This window comes from Periophthalmus magnuspinnatus, chromosome 6, assembly GCF_009829125.3.
Source record: "Periophthalmus magnuspinnatus isolate fPerMag1 chromosome 6, fPerMag1.2.pri, whole genome shotgun sequence".
Lineage (NCBI taxonomy): Eukaryota > Metazoa > Chordata > Actinopteri > Gobiiformes > Gobiidae > Periophthalmus > Periophthalmus magnuspinnatus.
In genome coordinates this window covers 31,410,184-31,435,628 of record NC_047131.1, presented here as the reverse complement: position 1 = coordinate 31,435,628, position 25,445 = coordinate 31,410,184, and the positions used below count along the sequence as shown (strand labels likewise).

Genomic DNA, 25,445 nt, shown 5'->3' with positions numbered 1-25,445 from the left:
ATCATTCATTCTCTCCATGTGGTGGTGCTGTGATAAAAAACTACTATTATAGTCACAGCTGTCCCAGGGCAGACTGACAGAAGCGCGACTGCCAATCTGCGGCGTCGACTCCTCCAGCCCACGCAGCGCATTCACACTACGCAATATTTCATTTCTCTTTTCCTCTTTTTAAAAATAGGAGCAGGTGTGAATATAAATGTTTATCAGTGGATTATTAAAGCGCATTAGTGGCACCAAAGTCTCCAGTTTTGCATGTCCTTGAAACATATTCAATTTTTGGGAAAACAAAACAACCCATTTCAGTTCAAGTGCAGCCAGTTTTTTAGACGTAGACAAACCTGAGATCTTGTATTAAAAGTTCCCGTATTAAAGTTCAGCAAACAAGTGAGATATTCAGGCAGTTTATGAAGTAGTCCCCTATTAAAATACATTGTTCTTCTGATAGATAACGGTGGTCAACCTACTTTTTATAGACTAAAGTTTAAACTCGTCACCTGTTGTGAAACGAAGGGCTGAGTGAAAGAGAGAATCTAAACGTTTAAAGTAGAGGCTTGATTCTGCATGTTTTATATCTCCATAATCCAGTACAGAAAGAACGGCTCCTTCAACAGTTTCTTTTCTGTAAACTAACCAACGGAAATAATAAATATAGACAAAAGTAGCGGGCCCATAAGTGAACCTTGGGGCACCCCTTGTAAAAAAACAAACAAACCAAAAAACAAACCATTTAAACCCATCGGCTACTACTACTACCTGGAGTCAGTTTGAAAGATAATTTTCGAACCAATTACGGTACATGTCTTATTATCAAATCCAATCTTCTTCAGACGCCTCAAGAGGATTTTATGATCCACTGAATCAAAAGCTTTAGTTAAATCGATGAACAGAGCTATACAATCTTGTTTGTCATCAAGGGCTGTAAAATGTCATTTTGTTGTAAGGACTGACAGGGGGACCAAAGAGACGGGACTCAGGGAACAGTTTAACAATGTTTAATTTAAAGTTTGTAAATGTGTGAATGAAGGTAGATCGATCAGGGAGTTGAGAGCCGGGTTGTTTTGCAGTCGTCCAGGAGTAGATCGTGGGCAGCGGGGTCAGAGACGAGGTGAGCTGGGTCAGAAGGTGTGAGAGGTTCATACCGGTCGTGGAGAGCTGGGTCAGAGACGGAGGAGCTTAGCGGGATCTGACGAGGAGCAAAAACGTCCAACTTAGAAATGAGCGGCAAAATGTAAAAACGAGAGACTGAGCCGGGTAGATCACTGTGGATACGTGGACGATCTAGCGCTGAGTGTCAAGTCCTGGGTCCGTTTGTTCTCCCCAGGTGCAGCTTGATTGGGAATTAGTTGCAGGTTTGTGTGGGAGGAGCCTGACACAGAAGGGAGGAGGAAAACAGCACAAAACACGAGGCAAACTGGGATCTTGACACATTTAAATAATAATAATAATAATAGTACATTTTATTTATTTATATAGTGCTTTTCAAGACACTCAAAGTCGCTTCACAATACATAAAATATCACAAAATTTACAACATAAAATCGAACATTAAAAGCAATTGAGGTGAGTTTTAAGTTCTTTTTTGAAGGTGGGGAGGTCAGAGGTCACGGAGGGGTTTAGGTAGAGAGTTCCAGAGGGTGGGGGCAGCGATGGAGGCGGCTCTGTCCCCCCAAGTTCGGAGCTTGGTCCTACAGGGCAGGGACAGGAGGTTGGAGCTGGAGGAGCAAACTTTTGTGGTTGCACTGACAGGGCTCTCTGAAACCTGATCGATAAGACTCAAAATGGAGCTTTTATTTAAAAAAACGAACTTGATTTGCAACTAACTTTTCTAAAACTTTTACGAGACAAGGTCGTTTAGATACTGAACAGAAGCGATTTACATTTTTAGTCGTCCCACCTTTATGTAAAGACCAAACATGCGCCGTTTTCCATAATCCTGCTAAAACTGCCATTTGAACTGATACTTTAAAAAAATATGTAAAAGAGGTTGAGTTAAATACGCGGCAGAGTAATGGAAGTTTTGGATCAAGGTCACCAGCTCCAGAGTGAAAGGTCTTAAAGAGAAAATGTGTTATCTGCCCGAAGTTCAGATTCAACATAATCGAGATGAGAACGACCACCATTATGATCCAAAACATCACGTCCAGAGATAAAACGCACATTAAAACCATCACGTATTTCCTCTTTAGAATTTACAACAGCTGAATCTAATAAAACATGGGTTGGTAATGTGTGAATACGAGTTTCTGAAAAGGATCTAACTGTCCTCCAGAACTTTCCCAGATTTACCTGACTCTCTATCAGCGCAGACATGAAGAAAGAAGTTTTTCCTTTCTAACTGCTGATACAGATCTATTTCTTTTCTACAAATAAATGCCCGATCCAATTCTGACCTAGTTGTGTGCGCAATTTTCCAGGAAGCATTTCTTTCTCTAAATAAAATTGCTATTTCTGAGTTGGAAAAAGATTGCTACAGTTTTTGATTCAAGTGTTTTTTCAGATGCACGTTGGTCTGCAGTTTCATTAAATGTGTTAATAAAAAAAAACTTGGGGTCGGGGGATGCTGATTTTAACCTGATATTTTTGTAACTCAGGTCAGAGATGAAGATTTGCTCGTTAAAATGTTTATACTGTATGATCTTCTCACCTTTAAACATGAATGTGGCTGTTTAACTTTTGTATTTCACCTTCCAGTTGGACAGTGGTCACTAAAATCCACCGGGAAAACACCATTTTCCTCATAATTATGGGGTTTGTTTGTTAAGATTGTTAGAGCGTGCGTTTATTTAAATTTCTAGTTGGAATAGAAATGAGTTGCATGAGATTCAGGTTCAAGTTTCGGACTGTTTTTCCAACCTGTTAATATTTATATCCCCTGTTATTATTAGGACCTTGTAATTTTCCGGTTTAGAAGCATCGTGAACACATCATTAAGAGCATTTTTAGGTGCTGAAGCTCCAAAGGTCCTTCGACAAATGATCTTTGACATAAAAGACCTGCCTGGCACAAGGAGTAACTTTGCAATTTTCAATATTTATTCCCTTTTCACTTATTTTTTCCAGCCAGAGTTCAGAAAATACAAATATATCTGGGTCTGTTTGATTTGCACACACTTTAATGTAATCTAATTTAGACATGATACTTCGTACAGTACATTCATACGCATAATTTCCTTTCTTGTCTTGCAGTTTTCCAGATCAGATAGGCCTGACTCTGGGGATACGAGGCTTATTTGAGTTTGACTGGAATTGATTTTACACTTGGGGATTATGTTTGTTAGTAATATTGATCTCAACCAAGTTACACGACCTCTGATCATTTCATTCCTGTTTTTTTTTACGTGAAATCTGCACATTAGTTTATTTTATAATGCTGATTCTACAATAGTGGGTGCTGGTTTTGTCAAAGAGTCACATAAGACGCTGTGTATTTTATTATATTTATTTAGGTTCAGACTCCAGAGTTAATTTGATATTGTCGCTCAACAGTTTTTTTCCAGCTCTATTTAAACGAATGCTATCACAGTGTGTAAGAATTGTTCGTTTCTGGTGTAAGCATCAAAGATTTTGTTGTTTGCATTTATACATTTAGTTTCTTGTGTGTGTGTCCAAGTCGTCTTCCTCCCAATAATCCTGGCTGTTGGATCCCTTGGCTGTGATTGGAGGACAGTCTTCCTGGCTGGTCCACCTTCAGCCGACTCCCACCCTATTTAAGAAGATCGGTGATGCCTGTTCAGGGCTGGCTGGCTTTTGGTCTACTCACTACGGCACATATGTCAAACTCAAGGCCCGTGGGCGAAATGCGGCCCGTCACATCATTTTATGTGGCTCGCGGCAAAGTAAATTAAAAGGTATGACTGTTTTAAAATGTCAGTTTATCATTAGATACACAGTTAAACAGCCATTTTTTCATATCTATGCAAATCCATATGCAATATTTGTAACTGGAATTAATAATAAATATAGAAACGGTTAATTAACACGATTCAAAAGTAGTTGCATTTATTTTACATTAAATTTGGTTACATTTAGTGACATTTATCTTACAGTTAGTTACAGCTGGCCCTTTGAGAGTGACCATTTTGTTGATTTTGTGAAAATGAGTTTGATACCCCTGCACTACGGGGACAGTGGCATTTTGTTATGAGACACTTATGAGACTCAGTACTGACTCTAAGTTTTTGTTACCTATTGTGAAGTTTGTTACTTTATCTTTTTTTTGTTAGTGTGTAAACCCTTGCAAGGAACCTTTTATTTATCTCTGTTTAGTCCCTTTTTTGTTTAGTTTACCCTTACATTCCTGTTAATTAAATTACTTCTTATTTTACCAACTTTCCATCTTGGTTTTCTTTTTGTTACTTCCCATTCCGTAATAGTTCCACAACGGTAAAGTGAACAATGAAGCAACGGACTCCCAGGAAAGGACAGAAGAGAGTCCTGAGATGTGCCTGTTCACAGCTTTTATAGCACATATGTCAAACTCAAGGCCCGGGGGCCAAATGCGGCCCGCCATGTCATTTTATGTGGCCCGTGACAAGGTAAATTTAAATGTATGACTGTCTTAAAATGTCAGTTTATCAGGAGTTACGCAGTTACACAGACATATTTTTTTTATCTTTGCAAATTTGAGACGAACCATTTTGCTGATGCGGCCCTCGGTAAAATTGAGTTTGACGCCCCTGTTTTATAGGGTCTCCCAATGTTTATGTTCATGAGGAGGGTCTTCTTCTTATCAGCCTGGTGTTACACATGAAGAAACTTTAGGCAACATCGAACATGGCGAGTGTTTTATGATCCTCTCAGAGTCGGGGTCACACATTCCTGAGATGTGGCTACAAATAAGAAGTGGCTTTAATCAAAAGACCAGAACATAGGTGTTATTTATCTTCTTGTCCACACGTCCTTGGAAACCCCCACGCTGGTCCTCATAGCGTCCTGGTGATCCCCTCCATGCATTCCATATCTACTGGTGGGCACTTGTTATTTAGCTTAGCGTGAGTAAGTCAAGATACTAGTTTGGAGTAGAAAATACCATACACAGGCAAATAGATTCTTCTTCTTCTTCTTTCAGAATCCACAAAAATCTAGGAATTCCTGCAGTAACATTTCAGCCAGACGTGAAGTTGGCGGATAAAACTAAACTTCATGTCACTGAAACTGGAAGATGAGATTGGATCAAGTATTACGTGTTGTTTTCCCGACTTGAGGTCACTTTCCAACACCTCGGACTGTTGTAGTTTAACGTCATTGGAGCCGATGTGCACCAGGGGCGGCGCCAGACATTTGGGGGACTAAGGTCTTCAATGTGGGTCCTCAATGTGGGTCCTCACTTAACAAGTCATGGGTGCTCACTTAATAAGGTAATGTAGAGCCTAAAACTTTTATTTTGCTATTTTAAACCAATTTAAATGTAATTATCCCTGGTAGTGATTTCTAAAACATAATATGGAGATCTTTATTTTATTATAGCCTCATTTTGAACACTCTGTAGTTGCCATTTGAACATTTTTAGTCGAAATTAAATGGGCTAAGGAAGTGAGGAAAAATCTTTGGGGGGAGCTATGGGGAGGCTAGTGCCCCCTCAACCCCCCCAACCAGCACCGCCCCTGCTGATAAGAATATATGTTTTTTAAGGTAAATTTCATTGTGCGTAGATGTCGCCTCCCCATACGTGTTATGTCATACTTTGAAACAGTTAAATTTTACTCTTTTAAAATGGTTTCGAAATGATTGTCCAGCCCAATTATCCCCCAATGAAGTGGCTCCCTCTTTTTGAAGTTACGTTTATAAAGAACATCTTATATGCAGACGCTGTAGCACTTGCACTTTTTTACAAACATGTCGTGCTCTGATGCTCAAAGCGCACAAAACAGCAACTTGAGTCTAAAAATTGAGATTTCAAGGCCGTCTTCCCGAGGGTCCTGTCTCACACTTTGACAGAACAGACAATTAGCCAGAGGAAAGTCTCTTTATGGCAGCTGAAAATGACAGAATCAAACATCTCATTGTTGTGATCAAAGCCTGACTGTTTGAATTCAGTATAAAACATGTGACAGTGGGATCTATATGGCCTTATGATAAACAACCGGCCTCCTTGTTGGACAGATTTACGCTAACGATCTCCAATTTGAACATCCAGACTGTTCCATGTAGCATACTGATTCCTTTTACATCCACAAATATATTCTATTTTACTCTGAGATCAAACACGTCATTCAAACAATTCTGATAAGTGCTGTACTCTACAAACTTCAGAACAAGGACAGCTTTTTTAAAATAAATTGCCAACCTTAATTTGCATGTGAACTCTTGTGATGTGGGATGTGCAGGGACTTACCAGACAAAATTACTTAAATATCAACAGTAAAGGGAATAAAACTATATAAATAAACAAAATACTGTATTTTCTGGACTACAAGTCGCTCTGGAGTACAAGTCACACCAGCTAAAAGTGCATAATAATGAAGAAAAAACATATATAAGTCGCACTGGACTATAAGTCGCATTTTTTGGGAATTTTATTTTACAAAATCCAAGACCAAGAACAGACATTTTATCTTTAAATCAAGTTATAATAATAAGAAGAACGAACTGAACACGTGTCTGGTTTGTTCACGTAAGATATTAACAGTTAATCAGATAAATAAAGTATAAAAACAAGCAACAAGTTTACTCTGGATCTCACTCCAAATCAATAAATCCATTGAATTCTTCAGACTTGGTGTCGCTTCTGAAAAACTCTGGAGGTAAATTATATTATTATATTTTAATAATTTCACATATAAGTCGCATGTGAGTATAAGTCGGGACAAACTATGAAAAACGCGACACTTATAGTTTGGAAAATACTTTGGGTTAATGGATCTGACCACTCTATCGATTATTTATTTATTTATTCATTCATTTAAAGCATAAAAATAAGCTAACAAGTTTACTCTGGATCTCACTCCAAATCACTAAATCCATTGAATTCTTCATCCTCGTCGCTTTTGAACTCCGTGAACTCTGCGTGTGTCATACTGGTACAAGTCTAGAGTGTCCTCGTGCAGTTCAGTGTGACAATAACGAAGATGTGAAACGATATATTTGAATAATTTCACGTATAAGTTGCATCTGAGTATAGGTCGCAGCCCCGGACAAACTATGACAAAAAATGTGAAATACAGTCACAAATAAATCACTAACAACATTTGAGTTCTACGGTTTATAGCACTCATTTAGTCTATTTTTCACTTTCAAGTCACTCAAAGCACTTTACATCAACGAAACACTCACTTATTCACACACACAATCACACACAGACACTGGGGCTCAAGGACACAACAACAACATTCATCTGTGGGAGCTGGAATCTTACCGTCAACCTGTGGGTCAGTGGATTTGTCCGCTCAACCAATGATGTTGCCGACCTTCGTTTCAGTGGACAAACACTCGACCGACTGAGCTGCTGTCGCCCAGTGTTTACAAGTCCCATTAAAAATATTTAAAACGCAGAAATGTTTGATCATTTTAAAACACGACCATTTTCCAAACTGGGTCGCTGCAGCGTGCACTCAGAGCCGGATTAGCATAATGGTAATTCAACAGCACAATATTTGGCCTCTCATTGTCTATATCTCCATTTGCATCACTGTCCTCGGTGGTGTTTAAATATTCAGTGTCTCTTGTGTAAACTTTTATATAATTAAACAGACTCTTAAATAAGACAAAGACTATTTTAATGTTAATATGTGCTATTATTCACGGCTTTAAGGCTACGGCAATGGCCCGTTAACAGCGATCAAGCATTTGGCTCTGTGCTTTGTGTACAGCAGCGCATTAGCTAGCCAACTGTGTCTCAAACCTTATGCTAACTTATATTAAAAAAAGACTAAAATATAAAATAAACAACCTATTAAACTCCAAATGAATTAAAATAAAGACTACCTGATTGTTTTTATGTAGAATACTTCAGTTTATTGTGTTGTTTTAATATTTATTCTGCCTAAAAATTAGCATTAGCGTTAGCATTGAGACACAAACATCTCTTTCTAAAAACAGACGTGTCCTCTGCTCAAGTATTCATTTTATTTGTGTAGTTTTTAAAGAAGACCTTTTGTGCTTGAGTCTGCACCAGGGCCGGCTCTAGTTTTCAGGGAGCCTTAATGTGTCTCTGGGGCCCCCTCCTGGCTCAGCTGTTGGTGATTCACATTTGACACATTCTGACTCTGCTCTCATCACTTTGACCAGTTGTTTTTGTGCTTATCTGAACAACATCAGACTGAAAACATCCAGAATGTCACAACTACAACAGACACAAGAACAGAACACAAACATAGAAGAACAGAACACACACATAAGGAGGGAGCAAGAGTTTTTAAATTATGAAAATTTTTTCTTCGTTTCTGGTGGATTTTAATGTGTTCCAGTTGTGACAGTGTTTCTTACATTTACATTGTGCCGGGTCCTTGCTCCGGTGTAAACACAGAGCTGCCCTCACCTCTGCCCGACTCAAAAACAAACGTAGCAGCAGCAGATATTTTAAACAAATGTAATAGTTTTAGAGGGATATTTAGGCGCTATGTCCAATAAAACTAGATTTTTTACATTATTTTCAATATAAATGTATGGGCTCTTGGGGGCCCCCTGGTGGCCTTGGGGCCCTAAGCAGCTGCTCAGTCTGCTTATAGTCTGGAGCGGCCCTGGTCTGCACTATAGTTATAATCTATGACTGTGGATCATTGTGTTATAATCTGGACATTTTAAATCGTAATATTCATCTAAAATGACTTGATAAAAGAAACAAGTTCGCTCACTTCCACGTTAGAAAACTGCAGTGTCCAAGGGCAGCGAATTTATTTTCATTCGTACCAAAAAGTCTACGTGACGCTGCCGAATTCAACGAGTAGTTGAATTCGGGTGGGACACCGTACTTTTACACAACAAACAAAGATGAACTGAATATCATTTACTCTAGAGGATTTTGATGGTTGGGTCTAGCAGTAAAAAGAAGTTATATGGATTTTAATACATTATTTAATTCTTTTTTTATTTGTTTTTAAACCGTTGCAGTCAGATTTGATTCAAGAGTCTTGCGTTCGCCGCCTTTTTGCAAAGTTCATGCTTTGGCGGTGGAAACGGGGACTGATCGGCAAAATGGCGTCTTGAAAATAATCGATTAAAGATCATTCAAACATGCATGAATCACTCCAAAAAAAACTTCAGATAAGTAAATGTTGAGAGAAAACAAAAACATGGTAAAAAGAAGTTCAGAAAAGTCCATTTCGCAGCATAGATCCGCTTTAACATGTCGCCAGTGACATCCACGCACAGCTCCCTTTCTTTCTGCTGCCTTATCTTTAATTATTTATTCATTTTAACGTGACTGTAATATAGGACCTTTAAACATTGTCAAAGCACATACTGTGGAACATCACCATGGAGACGACCCTCCAACATAAAAGTTGCATATTACTTCTTTAAATAAATAAATATCTTGTAACTACGTAGATATTAGCGCGTTGAGTGCATTTGAGTGCATTCATAGTAATAATTTAAAGTCAGCCCAGCTCTAGTCGCAGTAACAGTACTTTTACATCAGTGTAGTTTTTATAGTAAACGGTAAAGGGTCACGATGGCGAGGGGGGGTTAAGTGTCTTGCTCAAGGACACAACGGCAGCAGGATTCATCTGTTGGAGCTGGGATGTGGATTTGACAGCTCAACCAGCGATGGGATTCAAACCGCCAGTCTTCGGATAAGTGGATAAACGCTCTACCAACTGAGCCACTGTCGCCCCCGTACCTCAGATTGGATCATTACTGTTTTGATTTTGAGTATTTGAGTATTTGTCCCGTTGTGGGTGTCAGATGTCGACACTCGATTGATTTTTTCCTCCTGTATAAAGGTTTTAGCACAGGAGGGACCGAGCTACACAGGCCGCAGTATCAGAGTACCTCAGAGTACACAGACAGAGGCAGTGGGAGTGTGATTACAGCCTGTCACACTGTTGTACTGTTCAGGGCTGAGAGGAACTTTCCCTGGGAACATTTACGAAGTCGAAAGGTTTTAAACTCACTCAAAAGACACAAAGTTTTTATTACAGCAAATGTACTTTTCTATTAATATTCCAGGTGGATCGGCAAGCAGTATTCATATAGGTAATAATAGAAATACTCTCTTCTGTTCTGTTAAGTCGTAGTACTTGGTAAAAGTAGTGGTAATTGTAGTAGTTTCAACCAATTAAGAAGTGATAGTACATTACATGAACTTTTAAGACACTGTCCTGGTTTGGTCCTGGTTTGTTTAGACCAAGTTTAGACTCGTTTTGGCCCTTTTCTAATCCTGTTCTAGTCCTGTTCTAGTTCTGGTCTAGTCCTGGTCTAGTCAGGGTTTAGTCAGGGTTTAGTCAGGGTTTAGTCCTGTTCTAGTCCTGGTCGAGTTCTTGTCGAGTCCTGGTCTTGTCAGGGTTTAGTCCTGGTCTAGTCTTTGTCTAGTCCTTGTCTAGTCCTTGTCTAGTCCTGGTCTAGTCCTGGTCTAGTCCTGGTCTAGTCCTGGTCTAGTCCTGGTCTAGTCCTGGTCTAGTCCTGGTCTAGTCCTGGTCTACTCCTGGTCTACTCCTGGTCTACTCCTGGTCTACTCCTGGTCTACTCCTGGTCTACTCCTGGTCTACTCCTGGTCTACTCCTGGTCTACTCCTGGTCTAGTCAGGGTTTAGTCAGGGTTTAGTCAGGGTTTAGTCAGGGTTTAGTCTTGGTCTAGTCCTGTTCTAGTCCTGGTCGAGTTCTTGTCGCATGCTAGTCTAGTCCAGGTTCAGTCCTGTTCTATTTCTGGTCTAGACCTGCTCTAGTACTGGTCTAGTCTTGTTCTAGTCCTGTTTTGTTTAGACCAAGTTTAGATTCGTTTCAGTCCTGTTCTAATTCTGGTCGAGTCCTGGTCGAGTCCTGGTCGAGTCCTGGTCGAGTCCTGGTCTAGTCCTGGTCTAGTCCTGGTCCAGTCCTGGTCCAGTCCTGGTCCAGTCCTGGTCCAGTCCTGGTCCAGTCCTGGTCCAGTCCTGGTCAAGTACTGGTCCAGTCCTGGTCCAGTCCTGGTCAAGTACTGGTCAAGTACTGGTCCAGTCCTGGTCCAGTCCTGGTCCAGTCCTGGTCAAGTACTGGTTCAGTCCTGGTCCTTCCTCTCGTCCCAGTTTTGCTGTGGTGTGTACCTGTGTGAACATATTCTTAGTCGCAGTAGTATACGTATACGTAGTAGCAGCAGTTATAGTTAGTTCATAGTACTGATACTTTTTTACCATTTATACTCATTTAAAGTACTCTCTTGTACTTTGCAGCATATTTTCTTTGTACTGTACCCGTCTCTTTCTCTCTCTATCTCAAGTCTCTGCACAAAACCGCCCCCAAACTGGTCACATTCAGACAAAGGTAGACCCCACTGTGCCACTTCCCCAATGAATTCCCAACCCGGCTTTAATTTCCAAACTCATCCATAATTCACCAACAGGGGGCAGCGCACAGAGGCTTGGAGCTGGATTAAAGAGCCAATAGTATCTGTTTCCTCCCACTGTCATTTGAATATATTTCACATTGATTGGAACGGTATACGCGACATTCAATTTCCGCGTGTTATAACGAGATGGAGGCTTTAGGCCGACGGCTGCTGGAGGCTGCTATTGTAGCTCGTGTTATGTAATTATGTTTGTTATGAACACTGGGCATTAAAATATATAACCCTATTATTTATTGATCTGCAAAGGAAATTGTTTGGCTACAGTAGCTGCATTGCAATTAAAATGAGCATAATAAAAATGGGTGACAAGTAAAAGAAGGTATAAGGGAAAAAATATGAGACTAGAATATGTAAAACAAAGAAAGAGATGTTCAAATAAGTAAAAAATATATATACACTACTACTACTACTACTGCTACTAATAATAATAATCTTATATCGTCTTATATCGTGCATTTCTAGACACAATTTCATACATTATTCATTCACTCCACACTCAGTCTTGGTAAGATACTGTTTATAGCCACAGCTGCCCTGGGACAGACTGACAGAGGTGAGGCTGCCAGTCTGCACCATTGGGCACACACACACACATCACTTTCACACAAAGCAATATGGATGAAGTGTCTTGCCTCAGGATACAACAACAATGAAAACGTGCACTTCAGTTGTCCCTCACTATATCGTGGTTCACCTTCTGCAGCCATTTGTGTTTTTATTTATTTGCATTGTGTCGTGCGTCCTGATTGGCTGTTGGACTGTAGACCGTTGTGTCGTGCGTCCTGATTGGCTGTTGGACTGTAGACCATTGTCCATCAGTCTCCTCCGTGCCGTGTCTCCTGTCCAGTACAGAATGTGTTCAGACAAATTTACATAAACGTTGGATCTCAGTGTGACTCTGAAGTGCTGTACGTTTGCAATTTGTTTTCTCCCCGACAAAACCCACAATGTCGATGAAACGTTCTGCACCGACAAAGACGCCTACGAAGGTTTGAACTTTGAGAGAGTTTAAACGAGAGAGAAATGTGAGAAAATGTTAACGCCTGTGTGAGAAAAGTGTATAAAGTGTGTGGTGAGGGGTTTTACAGACAAAAACATATAGAATAATGTAAAAAATAAAGCTGACTACTATTGCCGGTTATTTTTAGAACGTGACCTCCGCGATAAACCAGGGACCACTGTATTTTTAGGATCCTTGTTTATCTTCATGTAAACGTTTCCGCTTTACCAGGAATGTTCTAAAGCGTGGCATTAAACTCATCTATCTCCATGGAGACGAGCAGGTGCCGGCACCAGGCAAAGATTTACATTAAGTCAGATTTGTGTGAGCGCCAGTAAACAAATTGCAGATAGATACGTTTAATCAGCAAAACGGTTGCTCTCAAAGGGCCAGATGTAATGTAAAATAAATCAACTTTTTTTTTGTGTTCATTAACTGTTTCTGTATTTATTACTTATTCAAGTTACAAATATTGTTTATAAGTTTCCATAAATGTAAAAAAATATGACTGTATAACTGCATTTCCTGATTTAATTCATTTTAAGACAGTCATACCTTTTAATTTATCTTGTTGTGGGCCAATAAAATGACTTGGGGGGGGGGCCACATTTGGCACGTGGGCCTTGAGTTTGACACGTGCTGTACAACATTCCAAGCATCTCCATAGGGACAATTATTTGGTATAACGTCCAACTGAAAACGTACGTAGTTTTTCTAAATGTAATAGGGTCATAGATCATGTTTTGCTGTTTTATTTTGTAATTTTAACTCTTTATGCGACAGCTCGCTTGTGCATTCACAAAACAATAAAAAACAATAAAGAAAACATGATGGAAGTTACAGCGGCAGTGAGATAAACAAGTCCACACCAACAGCACACGGTAAAGTGAGCAGAGCCTTGTAATCACCGAATGTAAGTGATTAGAGCTGATTCAATGGGCCAAATTGGATTGTGCCAGTGCTTCTATTCCGCTGATTGAGTAAAGGATTTGCCGCGGCGTTTGGTGGGCCACGCTCCCCCCTGTGCCGGTCCGGAGCCGCCCCTTGTTAATCTTGGTCACTGGCCTCTCTCCCCCTCCGTCTCTCCCTCGTTCCTCTCTTCCTTTTGTTAGCACGGCCCTGTCACTACCCCGGGGTTGACGTGTGCGCTGATGGTAACAAATGACGTTCGCCTCCACTGACAGCGAGTCCATCTGTCTGTGTCAGGATAATTGAATTTCATAAATACAATCAGAGGGCTGGTTCTGAACAGACCTGTACCTCCGCTCCTATGGCGACCGCCGCCGCCAGAACAGACCTGTACCTGTGTTACTATGGCGACGGGCGTGTTCTGAACAGACCTGTACCTGCGTTTCGATGGCGACCGGCGTGTTCTGTGCCCACGTGAACAAATATATGGTATAATGTTCATGATATGGATACACTGAGGGACAGGTCTAGTGGTAAGTAGTACTAGTTGGAGTAATTGTAACAACAGGAGTAACAGTCGTAGTAGTAGTAGCAGTAACAGTAGTAAAAGTAATAGTAACAGCAGCAATAGTAGCAGCAGTAACAATAGTACTAGTGGTAATAGTGGTAGTAGTAGTATGTGTAGTAGTAACAGTGATAGTAGTAGTAGTAGTAGTAATAGCAGCAGTAATAGTAGTAACAGTAGCAACAGTAACATTTGTAGTAACAGTAGTAGTAACAGGAGTAACAGTCGTAGTAGTAGTAGTAACAGTAGTAAAAGTAATAGTAGCAGCAATAACAATAGTGGTAACAGTGGTAGCAGTAGTAGTAGTAGTAACAGTAGTAATAGTAACAGTAACAGTATTAGTAATAATAGTAGTAGTAGTAATAGTAGTAACAATAGTAATAGTAACAGTAACAGTATTAGTAAAAATAGTAGTAGTCGTTGTAGTAGTAGTAGAAACAGCAATAGTCGTAGTAGTAGTAACAGTAGTTGTTTTCCTTGGATCCAGAATACACACACAAACTTTATCCTTCCGTTTACAAAATACAGACACTTCATTCTGGACTTTCCGGGTAAAGAGTCGCAGTAGAACTGTGGGAAATGTATTTGTAACATTGAGCTAAGCAGTTTGAGTAACTGTAATGACATAAGTAGCAGCAGCAGTAGTAGTAGTAGTAGTAGTAGGTATATAAACATGGCATCAGTCATAAAAGTGGCACAGACTAAAATCTGCTGTAAAAACAAAAGTACTAATGAGTAAAGTTACAGAAGTACAGGCAGTACTCACGGTGCAGCAGTGGGTTATAGATCTGCCTCATTCATGGAAAAAAACGAGAATGAGAATTTAAACATTATATATTACAGTAAATATATAATTGCGTCTGTTCAAATTGCTTATATTGCGATTTGAACGGACGCAATTAGCAAATGGCAAAGGCTGCAGTTTATAAAAGTGTCATAATCTCCACAAACGGAAAAATATCCAGCCTGAAAAACGGCTCACGCTGCAGTTTAAGTCAGTAAAAAGCTCTGAAAAACACGATTACATATGTGTGGACCTTTTCAGTGTTTTGTTAAATCTCCTTAAAACTTTGAACAGAACCAGATTAAAATATGAATCACAACTGTATAAATTATTTTTAATCATTTGTTTATTTGAACAGGGGCAGTGCAGGTTAATAAAAGGTTTGTAAATGTCAGAATCAGTTCTAAAGACACAATAACAGTCACAAAGATGGAAAAAAATCACAATTAGATATTTTTCCCAAATCATTCAGCCTGTGTGTTTGATGCTATCTGTAGGCACTACTCTGTCTAACGCTCTTTTAGACTTTAATCTGAGCTTTGTTTTAGCACAATCTGACCATAAAGAGCCGAATTAGTTGGAGCTACAACAGGTGAGCTGATGTTACACAAATCCCTTTACGATTACAATTACAAGCTAGCTAGCGTTAGCCAACCGTTTTTCAGTTTTTGTGTAAAAATCAAACTCCTACAACGGACGACGAACGCTCGGATTGATCACAGCCTCCTGAAAATGTTGTTTGAATCCATTTTTTTCGTGAGTTTTCAGACTTAAAACTCGTTCGGCAGCGTTTGCTAATGCGCTCTTTGGAAACAGCTGAACGTTCCCCCATAGACATCCACGCAGAGAACCCCCCAGTGCGATGTCTCTGCAACATATCAACAGCAGCAGTGATTATTTCCCCACACAGTCACTCACCAACAGGTAATGAACAGAGGGATGGAAGCGGCCTCCATTCGTCTCAGAGTTAATAACGAGGAAGTCGCCTGTGGCATGGCGGCGGGATTGATCAGGCCGTAGATGGACAATTGATGCCCCACTCCAAGCGCCGCTAAATCATTTCTTCTTGTTCCAGAAAGAAAATGTTTATAAACTCCACTGGATGATTTGAAATACTCACGAGATTCTGCGACGCCTTTCGGTCCCGTATTAATCGATGAAAACGTAGTATTTATTACAAGAGAATGGACCTGAAAGTTACAGGCTGTTTATTATTTTATGCTCCATACCTCAGGGTTCTGGAGAAATAGTGAAGCAATAGTCGCATTTTTTATTGAAATAGCAGAGGTGGTCGTATAAAGTTACGTTTGTTTACTTAAATGTGTTTTTTTAAAGAGATTGTACTTCTCCGAGGCAACAGGAGCTCAGTGTTTGCCCTCTGATCTGAAGGTTGGTGGGTCGAATACTGCTCTAAATAAATAAATACAATTAAAAAAATATATATAATAATAATATAAAAAATAATATATATGAAAAAATAATAAAATAAAAAATAAAAATAAAATAAAATAAAAATAAATAAATAAATGATAATAAATAAATAAATGGTGGAGTTGTTCAGAAGCGAAACCGAGGATGAAGAATTCAATGGATTTATTGATTTGCAGTGAGATCCAGAGTAAACTTGTTGCTTGTTTTTATACTTTATTTATCTGATTAAATGTTAATATCTTACGTTAACAAACCAGACACGTGTTCAGTTCTGTCTGTGCTTCATGGAGCTGAATAAATATAAATGTGTTACGTTAGCGTGATGTACTGATATTCAGCCTGTTGGTCCACATTTTATTATTATTATTATAACTTGATTTAAAGATAAAATGTCTGTTCTTCGTCTCGGATTTTGTAAAATAAATTTCCCCCAAAAATGTGACTTATAGTCCAGTGCGACGTATTGTCCAGAAAATACATACTTGCATACTTTTACACCTGTACTTGAGTAATATGTACTTGAGACAGTAAAATATGTGGTTTCTCTTCCCACTGTGAGTTAAAAATGCTTTATGTTGACAGTATTTATTCAGTTTGTTCATTTTGCGATGCTCCGTCAGATATGAATTAGTTTCTTATTTTTGTGGTCTGTCCATTCAACATTAAAGACTTAATCAATTTTAAAGAATAAGTCAGTTAGTAGGTCCTGACAGTTACTCCAACTTTTACTTAGTATTACAGAAATACTCGTACTAATAGATAAAACTATTTTAAAAGGCTCATATTACTCTATTTTCTGATCTGTTCTAATGTTTCCACGTCACAAACAGACCTGGAGTTTGTTTTTTTTGTTTCATTCACATGTTTAACACACAAAAACACATGAATATTTAGGCTGAGTTCTTCTCTCAAACTGAAAACACACTCCACCTTGTGATGTCATCATGTGGTGATACAGGAAGTGCTCCACTGTGTTTTTTAAACTCCACACACCTTCATTTCTAGAATCATTTGGATCGTTTCAGCTCTGGAATTGCTCATTTCTGCAGAACTAAAGGTAAAAAGAGCTGTCAACTTAAAAACTACCACTTCATGACATCACAAGGTGGAACAGAGCGTTTTTGAGCTTTGGAGATTTCAACAAACTAATTATCCAGAGTCACTCAGACATGTGTGAATGAAACAAAACACAACTCCAGGTCTGTTTTTGATGCCGTAACAACATTTTAACATGACTTAAAGCTACAAGAGTCTATTTTGTGTAATATAAAGAACTTTAAAGTTTCTCTTGTTCCCAGTTCTACTCACTTCTGTGTAATATCTGCACAAACATAGTGAGGGAGGTGAGTGGTGTGGTGGAAAACTTACACTGGCACTTCCTGCAGGATGGTGTCTGGGTGGGTTTTCTCCATCAACACAAAACTAGAATTAGATCTGAAGGGTCTCCAGGCACTGAACTGTTTTTGACAAGTTGCAGAGCTATTGAGGAAAGGGTCGAGTTCAAGATACACAAACGGTAAATATTAAGTTTTAAACGTCCTATATCACACAAAAGTGACTCGTGTGAGCTTTAAGTCATGTCATAATGCTGTTTCTTCATCAAAAACAGACCTGGAGTTGTGTTTTGTTTCATTCATGTGCGTTTAAGTAATACTGGTTTACATCTCCTAAGCTCAAAACGCTCTGTTCCACCTCGTGATGTCATGAAGTGGTAGTTTTCAATTTAACAGCTACCTTTTTTTTACTTTTGTTTGCTAAATATTGAAAATTCCAGAGCTGAAATACTCCAAATGATTCTAGAAACGAAGGTGTGTGGAGTTCAAAAACACACTGGAGCACTTCCTGTATTACCACATGATGACATCACAAGGCGGAACAGAGCGTTTTCTGTTGTTTTTGTGCAGGATTTGTGTGTTAAATGTGTGAATGAAACAAAAAAAAACACAACTCCAGGTCTGTTTGTGATGAGGAAACATTAGAAAATAGATCAAAATGGCGAAATACGGGCACTTTAATATATATATTTTGACTAAATAAAATGTGTGCACTCAGTTTGCTCATTAAAAACATGTCGGCCATGTGTTCCTGCTACTGAAGCGTTAATAAGACAGTTATCCGAGGTAAATGGATTGAAGTCTCAGCCCGTTCACTAGTCTAAAGTATTCCATATTCTCCGTGATGAGTGTGTATCAGCTGTACCAGTGTGTTGTGCGGAAACAGATGCTGCTCCAGGACCATATGCTCAATAGAAAGCATCTAATTAGCTGTTAAATGAGGCTCACTCTGACCTGAGAAGCTCCCTCACAGAACTACTTAATCCCTGTTGATGCACTTTGAGGATTTATCGACCGCACGAGCCGTCACGCGTTGCCGCAGTCGAACACGAAGGCATCCGCAGAGTCCTCCTGATCACTCCCGGTCCGATCCCTCCCCGCGCGTACGTCTTATGTGGCCTTGTGAAAACCCCCAAACACGGAGACTAATGAGCTGCGATGACTTTGAAGATTCCTTTGACAACAGTGATCCCAGGAGTGGATTAATACTCGCTCAAACCACAAGAGGGCAGGCTATAGACGGACAGCAGGAGTCTACAACTGCACCTTTTTGGAGACAAAGAGATAGATAGAAGTTGCCAGGAATGATAGAACCCATAAAGAGAAGCAGCTGAAAGTATTTTATTTGAAAAGTGAAATAGGACACTGTGTATATTCAGGAGAGTTTAGAGCTTTTCACCGCTAAAGTACTATGTAAATAGGTCACATTTTTATACAGCGCTTTTCCACCTTTAAGACTCTCAAAGCGCTTTACATCAGGGAAAACTCACGCACATTTATACACCAGTGCACGCAGACACGGCGGGTGAAGTGGGTTAAGTGTCTTGCCCAAGGACACAATGACAGCGTTCATCTTTGGGAGGTGGATTCGAACCGTCAATCTTCAGATCTGTGGACAAACTCTCGCTCTTAGCTGTGCATGTGACTGAAAGGTTTTTATTCTGCGCTCTTTGTTTTTTTTAATGTTATTTGATGATGATTATTTCTGTTTTGATTTGTTGTACAGTTGTTCCTTGGGGTTTCACTGTTTCGCAGATTTTTTTTGCGAAATGTTCCATGCTTTTGTTCCAGAATATGAACGTGCATTGTGTCGTGCGTCCTGATTGGCTGTTGGACTGTAGACCATTGTGTCGTGCGTCCTGATTGGCTGTTGGACTGTAGACCATTGTGTCCTGCGTCCTGATTGGCTGTTGGACTGTAGACCATTGTGTCCTGCGTCCTGATTGGCTGTTGGACTGTAGACCATTGTGTCGTGCGTCCTGATTGGCTGTTGGACTGTAGACCATTGTCCATCAGTCTCCTCCGTGCCGTGTCTCCTGTCCAGTACAGAATGTGTTCAGACAAATTTACATAAACGTTGGATCTCAGTGTGACTCTGAAGTGCTGTACGTTTGCAATTTCTTTTCTCCCCGACAAAACCCACAATGTCGATGAAACGTTCTGCACCGACAAAGACGCCTACGAAGGTTTGAACTTTGAGAGAGTTTAAACGAGAGAGAAATGTGAGAAAATGTTAACGCCTGTGTGAGAAAAGTGTATAAAGTGTGTGGTGAGGGGTTTTACAGACAAAAACACAGAGAATAATGGTAAAAAATAAAGCCGACACTTCACGGATTTCGTCTGTTGCGGATTGTATTGTGTGTTTAATGTCTTTCTGAATCTATAAAACACTTTGAATTACTTTGTGGATAAATTGCGTGATACAAATCATCTTGCGTCACCTTCTCTTCTGTCTCAAAACTGCTTTGACTTGAAAAAAGAGCCACAGGAGCAGATACAGAGATACAGATGTCTGCTTTATAAGATCAGACAGATTAGATGAGAAAACATTTGATCTTCCAAAAAATGTCATTCTCGTTTATATAGCGTCTTTAACAGATGGCACGACTGCACTTCCAAAGTCGAGGCTGAAGTACAACACAAAAATAGTTTGGAAAAATTACACTCCAGCTCTCTTTAATTATTAACCAGCTTTTCAAAACAACAACTTTACCTATTTTAGCACATTACCCCCCTCTCACTTACCGTGTGCTTTAATAATTCATGTAAACCACTCCGTCATATCTTCACAATGAACAATATTGTACTATACAGATACTGCAATATTTATGTCGTACTGCAACTGTAAAGTTCACCCTGCTGCTCAATGGAGGGAGCTTTTTATTTAATGTGAGACAAACAGTGACCAGAAAAGTGACAAGAGGTGATAAGACGAACTGAGACAAACTGAGACAAACAGACAAACTGAGACAAACTGAGACAAACAAAGGCATACGAAGACAAACCAAGACAAAGCAAGGCATACCAAGACAAACTGAGACAAATCAAGACACACTAAGACATACTGAGACAAACCGAGACAAACCAAGACACACCAAGACAAACCAAGACAAACTGAGACAAACCAAGGCAAACCAAGACACACCAGGACATACAGAGACAAACTGAGACAAATCAAGACAAACCAAGACATACCAAGACAAATCGAGACATACCAAGACAAACTGAGACAAACTGAGACAAACAAAGGCATACGAAGACAAACCAAGACAAAGCAAGACAAACCAAGAGAAACTGAGACGAACTGAGACATACCAGGACATATCAAGACATACCAATACAAACCGAGACAAATCAAGACACACTAAGACATACCAGGACATACCGAGACAAACCAAGACAAACCAAGACAAACCGAGACAAACCAAGACAAACCAAGACAAACCGAGACATACCAAGACAAACAAACTGAGACAAACCAAGACATACTGAGACAAACCTAGACAAACCAAGACATACCAGGACATACAGAGACAAACCAAGACAAACCGAGACATACCAAGACATACTGAGACAAACCAAGACAAACAAACTGAGACAAACCGAGACAAGCCAAGACATACCAGGACATACTGAGACAAACCAAAACATACTAAGACAAAGCAAGACACAGCATTTTTTGCAGACATAACAGCTATTTACAGTTGTATGTGACAAGTCTGTGTTGTGTTTTTATGTGTATGTTTGTGTGTGTGTGTGTGGTATATCCATGATTTTGTGGGTGAGGTGGAGACGGCAGAGGACAAGTGAGAAAAGAAGGTATAGAGAATGTTTTCCCGAATGGACGGCTTTACTCCGCTGTCCACCTGAGCCCTTGACACGGGCTCACTCCAAACACCAGGACCGACAAAGGAAATGAAAGTTGCTAAACTGCGGTGACTCACACACAGGAGCACTCTGCGTTTGATTTGTCATTCAGATGCTGTTTCTTGCACCACTCATGTCAATGGACGCCTGCCGGTGGCCATTTCAAGACTAGACTAATCCCATAATGCATTTGGAAGAGATGAAGGAACATGAATTGTGGCTACACATCACGTTTTTGGGGCAGTAATGGGATAAACAAACCAGTAGTGCTTCAAATGCGTGTGACTATTACTGTATAACGTTGTTTTTTAAGATATCCAAATGCTTCAGGCGCAACTCTGTTTTTTGTAGAAATATGATTAAAATGATTGAAGTCTGTGTCTGCTTCTAATCAGAGCTACTTACTGGATTTAACCCTTCGAGTTAATGGGATAACATGTTTTCAGTGAGTCCAGGCAGAAGGGGCGGGGCCACACGTTTTTGGCTGCAGGAGCTAATGTTTTCAAAGACGCTGCACACTTAACATGTTCATTTAAAGTCTTGGGCGATTGAATGTGCATGAAAATGAGGCAAGAAACATCTTTCAGGGAGCTATGGAGGAGCATTGGCCATTCTAGGAGAAACTAGTGCCCCCTCAAACCCCCCCCTGGCGCCGCCCCTGAGTCCAGACAAACTCAGAACAGTGTATTCTCAGTACTTTTTTAGGAATAAACAACTTTTTTGGCACCGTGGTAGTGAAAGGGTAAATCACTGGCCTAAAGAAATGTGTTGACTGCTTGTGTTATTTGAATAAGCGATGACAACACTTTTTACTACTTGAGCCTTGTTTGGATGTAAATATCAAATCCTTGTTATTACTTAATTACATTTAGGACCCTCCTGTACACTTATATCAGGGGTATCAAATCCATTTTCACCGAGGGCCACTTCAGCAAAATGGTTCCCCTCAAAAGGCCAGATGTAATGTAAAATAAACTACTTTTTTAACTAGTAAATTAAAAGTTTCTGTATTTATCACTTACTTAGGTTACAAATATTGCATATCCATGTCCATAAACGTAAAAAATATGGCTGTATAACTGCGCATCTCCTGATAAACTGACATTTTAAGACAGATACCTTTTAAACTACCTTGTCGTGGGCCACATCAAATGACATGGTGGGCCACATTTAGCCCGCGGGCCTTGAGTTTGACACATGTGACTTATAGGGTTAGGTCCTTCTTGTTGGAGTAGTAAGTCCTGGTTTTGAGAATACAGTAAAAAAGGGAGGACCATTTGCCTCGGATCCAGAATACACGTTTTCAAATGGCTGTGATTGACAGGTGGATTAGCCAATCAGAGACACACATGGTTTGTCCGTACTGGAAAAAAATAAAGGAAAAAATATCACAGAGGGCTGAAAACAACGCACTAAACTGTTAATCTGAGGTGAGATAAATGTGAGTTTATTTGTAAATCAAAGGTGACCAATGAGCACACATTAGGGACGGGCAATAAACAATAATATCTTTTATCGTGATAAAAAGGGTTGATAATCATTCGTGGAACATTTTGTATAATCGTGATAATCAGCAACAAAGATAATCGCCGTTATATCACAAGAATGTGCAGAAAAAAACGACTTATCCACAGAGGAGTCAACAGGGGGGACAAAGGGGTCTATTGTCCGGGGCCCAAGGGTCGTAGGGGCCCAGAATGGGACCCTCTTCCTATCAAATTGTATTACAGGGGGCCCATGTGAGGCTTATTAACACAGGCCCCCAAATTTCAGTTGACAGCCCTGCTTATCCATAGTATTCTCTGTTAAAGTTATAATTATTCATATCCATAATCACTTTAAGCAATAAAATCAATATAATCATTCATTTTGGCCATGATAATCGCCACAAAACTTCAATATCGTCCCAGGCCTAGATGACGTTTGACTGGGCAGAGATGGACTTAGATTCGCCAGGTAAGAGGATCACTGCAATTCCACCTGTTTCTTTGGAGATGTTTATGTTTTAAAATGGCGTTGTCTCATTTGGTTTGTTGTAAAAAGTAAAACAGAGACTTTTTCACAACTACAGACACTAGAAAAACCCTATCATGTATTTCTTCGCTGCACGGGGCGTCTTTATGCTCCGTCAGTCTCCGAGAAGGAACGCAGATGCGAAAACACAAACATCATCCCTCCGCCGCGACAGCCATATTTAACCACCGTCTAATGCGCAACACCAAAGAGATATACGCCGCCTGCGTGAGATGTAAAAGAGACCGCATTGATTTGAGGGGGGCTAACATGGCGCTCGCTCATTATCGACTGGCCCTGCTGTCAGGAAAAGGCCCGACACGCGATTCACCCAGAGAACATACAGGACAAGAGTGTAACCCACCCATCACCGGCCTGACAGCTGCGAATCCATCAACGTGATTTAAAATGGATGAGACTCATCTGTTAAAGCACATCGCCGGAGTTCTACGCAGTCCACTCTGTAATAATATTAGTCACAATACGTCCCTATTTGTGAGTTTCGATGTCCTGGTTATAGGCGCCATTTTGAGGACTTTTTTACATTCAAAAGATGTTGTAAAATTGACGTAGATCGAGAGTTGTTTCTGTGCTGCGTCAGTCAATCCAAGTCAGCTCAGTCCTTGTTATCTTGGCCAACGTTATCGGGGGTATAATACTCCCTACAAAAGAAGCATAGCCGAATCTGGAACAACGTTATCACAGTGTCTTGAGGGTTCATGTCTCTGCGTCTTGGGTCCTGCACTGATGGTAAATAAACGTCTCCTGCATAAGAATTACAACCTCATGCCTCATCTTCCAGTCGGCTCCGTGCACAACAGCGCCCCCAACATCACTGTGAGCGTCACTACTACAGCCTGTTCAGTTGTATCTCTGTGAGGTTTTTGCAGTGTCACACTGAATTTAATAAATGTTTAAAGATAAGGCAGTGGACTGGGAGGTCAGAGGTCAGAGGTGGATGTCACTGACAACACTTCATATACTTCACCAGAGACATGTTTGTGTCTCAATGCTAATGCTAATGCTAACTTTGAGGCATAATAAATATTAAAACATTGCCATAAAGTGAAGCATTCTACATATACAAATAATTGGATAGTCTTTAATTAATTTGAATTTTTTATTGGGTTGTTTATTTTATGTTTTATGATTAATAAAAGTGTTACTGTGCAGAGCCAATTTATTCTACGATAAAAGACTTTTTTTAGTAGTTTATTGACATGTCCACAGTCTTGATGTTTCGTCGCTCTGAAGCACATAAATATGTGGATGTTGTTGTGACGCCTGTAATGAGGTCAGGGTGATTCTGGCCCTGGGGCGATAAAGTATCTCCATATTTGTGGGATTATTATTACACAGAAAATATTATGGCTGTTCATCAGAAATGTGTTGAAACTATAGACTGTTTATATAAATGACCATAGCTGTTCCAAATATAAACTGATCATGGGCTGCACTTCTGGCGCTGTCGACTCTGGCTCCAATTTCCTTTACATTGTAAAACTGTGTCCTCTCTCTCTGTACCTGCTCCTGTCAAACTCGTCATTTTGGTCTTAAATGTTCGTATTAACCCGCTTTACATGATCCTATTTTTTTTATTTTTTTATTTCACTATTGTGTCTGTAAATCAAGATATGAACATTAATAACAGACAAATCAGGCGCCTTCTTTCCCAGAGGTTGCTGCCGCTAGCGTTAGCAACAGGTTTGACTGAGCGCTACGCTAAGTGCCTGCTCCAGATTGGCTCTTTGGTTGCTATGATACTCGCAGTCGGAATTCCAAATATGGGAGTTGCCTCCAAATTCCTCGCTATAACTGCTCTAGCCTCGATGAGCTTCATTTGACTGGAGCCGAACGCTGTGGACGACGTCACACTCAGTCCACTTCATTATACAGTCTAAGGCTAAGTCTCCAGCTCTACTTTATCCAGCTCAACATTCAGTTCAAGTTTACATATATTTAAAACAACTTCAGCTCAAAATGCTTCACATAAAAAAGCAAAAATAAACATGATACATAGAAAAAGAAAAAGAAAACACCATGATATCCTGTCCAGCTCATATTA

The 25,445-nt window shown here is 39.9% G+C and overlaps 1 protein-coding gene across 1 annotated transcript in view; it reads left to right on the top strand.

The window, feature by feature from the left end:
• The first annotated feature begins 1,424 nt into the window (after positions 1-1,424).
• Positions 1,425-25,445, top strand: part of washc4 (WASH complex subunit 4) — a 124,659-nt gene continuing 100,638 nt past the window's right edge. The window contains exon 1 of the mRNA XM_033967633.2: positions 1,425-1,428. The gene's annotated coding sequence lies outside the window, so the exon portion shown is untranslated. The remainder of the gene's footprint in view (positions 1,429-25,445) is intronic.